The following is an 8,961-nucleotide window of genomic DNA, read 5'->3' on the forward strand; positions in this document are numbered from 1 at the left end:
CACATGCTTTGAAAAATCATTAGCTTCAGGAAAGCCCTTCAGTTTACCCATGCTTTCTAGCTAGACTGCATTTCTTTTTGTATTTTCCTTCTTTTCTAGCATCTCTACCTTGTGAAGCACAGAAAATCATGGCTGCAATCCAGCTAAACATTTAAAACTTGCTTAATTTTAAATATTTTTAAATTTTTCTATTGAAATCCAAACTAATTCAATTACTTCTTCAGGTCTTGGAAACGTTTCCCCATAATAGTAACACACAGTGCTGTGAAAAGTCAAGAAAAAAAAGAGCAATGCAATGCAACAGAAGTGTTCACAAGTATTGCCAGTTACTGACATGCAATATTGTTTTATTTTAATGGGTATAGGCTTGCATTAGACATTGATATGATTACTTTTGATTGGATTCTTGAGTGTATATATGTGTATATGTGGGTACATATATTCTCTCTAGAGATATGGTACATCATCTTGAAAAAAAAAAATCTTCTGCCAAAGCTCTTGGATGCTAATAGGAAAGAAGAAGGTGACACAATGGTTTTTAAAGATTATTAGTTATTTAATCTTCCTGTTTCTCTGTGGTCAAGTTTTTCCACAACAATTTATGTATCCTTAGGCTATGCAACATTATGTGTGTCAGAGTTGTCACAAGAAAAAGAACCATTTTAGCACATACTACACTTTGCATCTAACCTAGCAACAACAGGCAGTCTGAATTCGTCTGCACAAGAAATAATTTACATGAGTTTCTGAAAGTCAGGACTCTGTCTTCATCACAGGTGTAACTGGGAATGTAGGAGAGGAAAGGTAGGCGATCTCACTAAGTATCACAGCACTTCTCTGGAGAGCTTGGAAGATTTTTCTCCTAAAGCTAAAGTTCGCCAGACTTGTTTCTCTAATCCTTATATTGTAGAATTTTTCTGACAATGTCATTTTTCCAAGTCAGCTCCATCTTAAATCTATGAATGCCAGAGGTTCTTGTGGAAATGCAAACACCTTCAGTTACAGAGCACAGAAAATTAGCAACTTATGCTTTGAATGAAGAGATTTTAAAAGAGTACTTTAAGTGTCCTTACAGAATAAATTAAATACATAAAAAAGCAGCATATCAGGAGGATAAGAATATGTTTTTAGCAATGTGGAGAAAATGGATAGAAATGTACCTAAATCACTTATGCTTATGGATTTGTACTGTCAGGCTCACAGAAGTTAGTGAAGTGTATAGGCATATCACAGAGTAGAATTTTGTGTAGTATAAGAAATAATAAGTAAAAATGCAGCAGGAAGCATTCAAAAGCTGAAGTGACTAAGATAAATTTTCAAGTTCATTGCATGAGCATTTGGTTTCATGCTGTTGCCTAGAAGGCTTGGGAAGTACTTTCCACCACAGCCTCTCAGAGTTATAGCCTGGACATAGGTGTAGAAAACTGAAAATAGAAACTAGAAGAGTGGGATCTAATCTGCAAATTTGCTGTAATGCAAATGTGCTGAACCACAGTCAAGCTATAAGCCTTTGGGACTGGAAAAAATACTGAATTTTGAGAGAATGGGTTTCTAAAAGTTTCTTGTACTTTTGAAATTATTATAAAAGACAATGCTTGTCTAATTTCAATGTTTTTACAGAAACTATGTTTCTGCAATTCTGCAGTGCAGAATACTACAGTGTTAAATTAAAAATAAACCGAATTTACTGATGTCACACTAAATAAGCAATAGCTTACTAATAAATTTAGGTGTATTTGTGGATTTTTGATTACTTCTGAGACACTTCATATCCCTAGCAAGAGTGGAGCATGTGACCCATTTTTACTCTTTTCTGTTTAGGGTCCTTTTAACAAGAACAAAGTAGTATAATAAGGAATTAGCAACAGCACATGTTGTTTGTGCAATATACACTACTGCAGCTTAGAATACAAAACTCAAATGGAATAAGTAAAGATTGTAGTACTAGATCACCATGGCTGGTTTTATATCCATTTTACAAATGGATAAAAAGAGAGACGTTGCTAATGTTGCTTTACACAAAATCAAGGCAAGACTCAGGATCTGAGTTTCTAATCCACTATTTCCCTGTACTTTAAGATTCTTATACTCATAGAGCTAATTAAATATGAAGATCTGTGTATACAGTTATATGAACAGGGCTGGGAATATGAATGTGTGCTGTTGTGAGAATGATGTTAGGAAAGTCAGTATTTTGACACTTGGTTAGCATATAGACATCTTTCTTATTTCTTACACGTCTAAACACAAACTTCTGAGAATACTGTGTGAGCAGCCGTATATCTGGACCTTGATTTAACTTCAGTGAACACTATAGGAGTCTTTATCTAACCCCAAGTAGGGAAATACTCTTTTAGGAAGTATATTCAACTGTGCAGAAGCAAAAGACATGAGAGAAACAAATTCTGACAGTGAAATACATGATCCAAGGAAAAAGTTAGACTTCTAATCTATCAGAATGAATTGCATGTAAAATTGAACAAAAAATGGTAGCATCAAATTAGTCACATGTTGTTTTTAAATTGCACATCTTCCCATGGTGGACACATACTAAACAACAAAAATAAGGGAGTCTGGGTGATTTTCTTAAAGACGTGGTAGAAAGTACAAAGTCAAGACACCTTTTCCTTGGGTTTTCGCAGATTGGACAAGCCTGAGAAAGAATATTTATTTATAATGAGGATAACCTCTCCCCGCCCCTAAACCACCAAAAATTTTAATTTTACAACTTTTAAATTTTTCATCTACCAGATTGGATGATACAGCATCACTAATTGTAGTGACCTACGTGGTGCACACGTCTTCCTCTCCTATTGTATTTAAACACAGGAAAGGTGACTGGTTATCTCAAATCTGTTTACTGAAGTGACAGTCCACTCTTGTTCTCCCTTCTATGGCTTGGGACAAAACCCACGCTACGTGGGCATAGTCAGACTGGACATATCTTAGACAGTGTGAAAGGAGTGTAAGAACTTTCTCCTGCTGTCAGCAGAGAGACTTCTGAAGATCTGGGGCTACCTCCAGCAGTCAGCGTGCCTCTTCCCAAAGATGACATGGAATTTAGAAAAGGGTTTGGGGGACGCACATCCATTAAGCTATTGCTTAATGCTTACTGCCACGGGAAGCCCATTACCTGGAAAGAGGCAACAGATCTCTCCATGAGTAGCCATGCATGTGGGTGTTGCAGGTTTGGGGTGAATCGTTCAACATCTGACCGATTAAGGACCTACTTTTTAATGTGCTTTCCACCAGTATTTTCTGAACTACGTTAGTTCCTTGGGTGGAAATCCTAAGGCACTATAGTGATGAAAGCTAACTACATACATGTAGGTATCTATTACAGGGTATGAAGTATAATTCAACATTAAAAATCAGTGTTGAAGTGAGTAGGTACAGAAACAAGAGTAGGATAAAAATTGCAGTGGTATGTGCATACCACAGAAGTGATTAATAAAATGCTTACTCTCCCAAACAAGAAAAGTGAGTTTCAGCATTGCATTTATCAGCTGTTCAATCTTAAATTGCTAGGACCTACAAAAGAAATCATTATTCATATCAGAAGATCTTACTGTAGGACAAACAAACAGTAGTTCCACTTTATTGCAGCATTTTATTCTACGGTTTCTAGGTGGACTGTGAGACATTTCCTTCCTTGCTTCTTACTTCACCCTTAATTAGCGTCTTACCTATAATGGTATTTCTAGCAGTGTCAGTCATCAGTAGATACTAGGGAATGGAACGGATGTCATGCCAGCTCTTGATATTGAAATCTCTTATACTCTCTGAATGGAAATTAGGCATGTTTGGTTTACTATAATTTGGTCCACATCAAGCTCAATTTGACTTCGAATTCTGTTCAGGCATGAAGACTGAGGTTCCCAGGCAAATGTGGTCCCTCTGTTCTCTTCACCTATTTCTTGATGTACGTGATGTTCACACCTTGTGACCTGAACCCCAGTGTATGAAATACCTAGTGAAAAGTGTCAGTTAACTATTGATATCTGACTATGTTAGCTAAACTGCATTGCTGCTTCTCCCTGATTAAATTTTTATGAGAGTTGGAAAATTTATTCCACTCATCAGTATCAGTTCTAGCTTCTTCAGGTGCATTGTAGGAACCTAGAACCCCCCCCCCCCCCCCGCCCCGCACTTAATTTTTGTCAAGTAATTTTGGTTTCTGACCTTAAACAGTTACATGATATCACCACATGCTGTTATACAAAGTGACTGCATTCTTCTGGAACAGTTCTGCGCATATGTTTGTACCATATATAATTGGTCTATATTTCAGTTAAACAAATCCTGTTTACCAGCACCAGTTTTATCTGTATAAGAACACTGGAGAATCAAACTCTGTTTCTTTGAGGAGGTAAGTAGAATGCATATATTTTTTAATATTTATTCCACACACAGCTTTCTCTCCACCTGCCAGCTTACATTTAAAAATGTGAATGGAATGGTCTTTATACATCTTTTCACATTACAGTGCAGGGTGAGTTGCTGGAGCTGCAAGGAGAGGAACTGATTTGTTGTAAGGATCTCTAGATGCCGTTAGGAGCTTTGGAAATCTTAGCCATATGCTCTTCATAGTGTTAGTGTATTGCGAAGAGGAGGAGAAATATGTTGCCTTGTCTCCTGTGTAGCAAGTAAAACCCACTACAAAAGTATTATTTATGAAATCTGGATATAGAAATGGGAAATAGAATTACACAGAAAACAAAGCTCTGTGGCCCTGCTGTGTCATGATGGTGTCAGACAGCCCTCCTTGGTCTCATATAAGGTCTGGATAAATGCAACCTGTGACTTGTGATTGGAAAGATGAAGAAAAAGGACCTGGCACCAGAACTCATACCCACAATACCTGATTTGTTCCTCCAGACCTCTGATCTCCAGATCCCACCTGCTCTACGGCACCTTCATACTAAACAGAATGAGATATCAGCCCTGAGATGCTGGACCATGGATGATGGAAAACAGAGCACCCTTGCAGAGCTCCTTCTTGCTAGCGAGTCAGTCTAAGCTGAGATGAGGGAGATGCAAGACTTGCTTTTGCAGCTAAACCAGGGAAACCCAATTCTATGATGTTCAAATATATTAGTGTCAGTACAGGATGCCTGTTATACATTGTTATTCAAGTTGCAATTCGGTGATTACTTTTTTTGTCATGTCACCTTAACTACCGAAAAGATTGTTCTCAGTTACACAGTAACTATGAAAATAGAATAGATATGAAATGGAAGATCTGAGAAAAAATTAAAGAATTAAACCAAAATGGTTAGTTAGCAAAATTTTTTTGTCAGGTGCCACAAAAACATCTTGAAAAAGCTTCTGCATATCTGTTTGCGTCTGAGAAATGAATGTTCAAACTTAGGTTCATTCTAGTGTGTATGTCTGAGGCATCAAGAGGCAAACCCTTCTAATTTTGTTACTTTTCTCTAACCAAGTATCATTGTATTCTAGCTACTCTCTTGGGTTCTCTTTATTTTCAAAGGTGACCTTGTCCTCCAGTTAAACTGACTGCCACTGTTTCCAAGGTATTGGGGTCCAAAACATTTTTTCAGTCTTGCTACAGAAATACAACAAAATTAATTTGTCTTATAATCTTTCTACCTAGTTTTCTCTCCTAAGAACTCAGTACTGCTGCTGCTGGTATACAGAAGAGAGAGATGAGAAAAACTAAAACCAGCTGTATCCTCAGGTTGTCATGTTCCTTGTTCTCTATTCTCTCTGCTACAATGGCTTTCCTCTGGCCCCTGAGGGAAATAATTTGACTTTCCATAAATTATGCTTCACTACCCAGAGAGTCATTCCCTTACTCAAAAAGCCCTCCAAAAATACCTGTAAACAAAATAAATAATCTCATCTTCAGGCAGTTTCTCTCTCCCCATTGCATAAGCTCTTTTCAGACATCTTTAGCCACTCACCATCTCTTTCAGGGGTCACCCAGAAAGATGGTCTTTCTCTAGGACAAAGGAGACAAGGATTTATATGAGCAGGTGTCTTTTCCGGCATGCCTGGTAGTAACACTCTTTTGGACAACAAACCCAATGGCATAATGCAACCAGAATCAGGCTAGAAAGAGACTGGAGTGGAACTGTTGGAGACTGGGTTATTCCAACAGCCTATGGGGGCAGTGGAACAGAAAAAGAAGAAAGAGAGCACATTTGTTTCTCAAAAAATGTGATCACCGAAAAAAGTAATAACCGAATTTTCCAAATTTTTTTTTCTCAAAAAATGTTTGGAAAAATGCTTCTGTGTTTGAGAGCTTGTAAACTGAAGGCTTAATTTAAAGGCTCACTGTACCCTGATATAGCATGTAACTATACATTTCCTCAAGAGGTAACTAAAAGATTTTACTCAACTAAGAAAATTTAACTGGGACTGAAGTGACAAAAAATAATTTTTACCCTCAGGTCTTGGCTGGGTGACAGAATAAGTTCACAGATGTTGCTGTGGATTCTGACACAGTGAACTTTAATGTATCCTTTTCTGAATCCACTACCTCCATTAGATACATGCTTTTAGCTAGAGGGGAGAAAATTTGCCATAGAGAAAACAAATTTCATGTAATAATGAGTGAAGTTTAATGTAATGAAGAATAGTAGTTTTCTGAAGGACTAAGGCATAGCCTTTTCATCATCAAGATGGATGCTTTATGTACAGAATGAGTACGGGCTCATATTGATGGGTATGAACACGCAGTGGTGTATGACAGGTATGAACATGCAGTGGTGGTACCCACTAAGAAAACTTCGGATGTACTCACTTTTTACATATTTATTAGTCTTATCTGGTTTATTTTGCATAAACTTTACTTGCTTCTTCAGCACATCAAAAATTAAGGATGATCTTTAGATGTGAGTTGCAGTGTCTAATGTTAACTTTGGTAATACAAGATTTTCATCGTCCTCTTTGCTCCCTGCTCAAGATACTTCTCAGCAGGCTTCTACCATGACAGCAAACACTCTTATCCTGTGTGTAAAGGCTGCCCTTTACCTTGTGTTTTAGACCATGCGTTTCTCAAGGTGGTACATTGCTAGGATCCATCACTTTTTTCAGTTGAAGAACTGAGGCAATTTGCTTCCCATAGATAAGAATGACTAAATAAAGAAAAGAGATTTTTTTAATGGCTATCAGATTTGGTTTCTGACAACATCATCAGTGTTTATTTAAACTAATTTATTTAAAGCAAATTCATTGTTTATTTAGTTGCTTTGGTAGATTTGAATTACAATGAGTATTTTGACAATTTCCTTTTTTTAATGAGCCTTTTTTGTGGGCTAAACCTGTATTACTCATTTGCAATGTGAGTCTACCACTATCATTACAGTGGCTACTGTGTCAGTCCAGGGATAAACCTTGAAATTTTTTGTGATGAGTTCCAATTAAAATATAATTGCATAGAAAATTCTGGCATATAGTACCAATAAAGAGATAGTAAACAAAATGGATATTTTAACTCATTCGGCTCACAAGTAAATTCTGTGCTTTCACATGGTAAAGACCCCTTCTTCAGTTGTCAGTTCTTTTAATATGCTTTTTAAAGTGAGGCATAGCTTACAAATACTTTTGTTTTAAATACGCTATATATAGTAATTTTATTTAGAAGTGACTCACTGCCTAAGCATCCATACACATAGAAACAAAAAGACTGGAAAGCAATGTAACTTTGCAAGAAAGCCTGAAGCCTCAACATCTCCACTATGTTTTCGGGGTGTGTAAAGAACGTGCAATGTTGTCTTCTTATCAACTTTACAGTCACATTAATTTGATGTAATATGAGTGAATGGCAAAGGAGCTTTAGCTCAGAAGAGCTTATTCAGCTAAGGAGATCAAGGCTGGCCTTGAGGAGCCCAGTGATCCGGGCATACCGTGATGCACCCCCCCTGCTCTGCTCTTCACCTAACCGCTCTCGCAGCGCAGCAGGGACACAGGCTCCCCTTCTCCTTGGAAGAAGCAATCAGGGCAGCCACGGTGCCACTCTCATTCTTGTAGAACTGGGATTAACATCTTTTCTAAGTGCTGGGTTGATCTTGCTTTGCATGAAGGGCCTGAGCCTGCTGCACTCTTCCAGTGCCCATGCATGCAGGTGGGCTCCCCTGCTTGGAGACTTCTCTGCTGATGGTGCCCTGCCATGAGGTCTGCATGTTCATGCCTGTTAAGAGTAATAGGGCACTTTGCTGCTCTCTGAGCCTGGCTTTTCAGCTGCTTACCTTCACCTCATTTACACTCTCAATTCCCCAGGTACAGCAGAGGGGAATAAAACCGACCCAAACTGAAACAACCAACATGTTTCAATTGCTGGGCTGTGCCCTACATGTGTAGGTGACTCCTCCTGAGCAATGGGTACTCCTCGTGGCATGTACCTCTGGGCTGCAACTGTTTCTGCAAGAGGCTGATCATCAGCCTGGGGGCTAAATATCCCTGGCCCTTTCTGGGTGAGGGGATGGAGGCAGCAGATCTGCCAGAATCTTTTCCTTGCAATTTTTCTTTACCCCTCTGGTGTTTGCAGGTAGGATCCCCACCTTATAATAGAGAAGAGCTCCTGCCTTCACACCACATTTCTACGATGTGCGCAGGAAAGTGCCACCAGGCATCAAGACCCTTCATCCTCTTTCCCACCCCTAAGGTACTGTCCCCCTTGTTTACGTGCTCCTCTGCCCTCCTATAGAGTTTCCTGTACACCCCACAGTCGGGTCCCATGCAGGCCCCCTTACAGCCCCCTACAGCCTCCGTGCAGTCCCCCATGCAATCCCTATAAAGCCCGAGTGCAGTCCCCAGGCTCTCCTCCAGCTACCCTGCAAGCCCCTAGAGAGCTCCTAAACATCACCCCCTCCAGCCCTTGTGCAGCCCCGCAGCTCCCGCCGCCCCTGCTGGGTCCCCCATGCAACAACCTGCAGCCTCTGGGCAACCACCAGTCCCCCCATCCCCTACAGTGCCACACCCTCCAGCGCCTATGCA

The sequence above is a fragment of the Pygoscelis adeliae genome, unplaced genomic scaffold (genome assembly GCF_000699105.1).
Source record: "Pygoscelis adeliae isolate BGI_AS28 unplaced genomic scaffold, ASM69910v1 Scaffold26, whole genome shotgun sequence".
NCBI lineage: Eukaryota > Metazoa > Chordata > Aves > Sphenisciformes > Spheniscidae > Pygoscelis > Pygoscelis adeliae.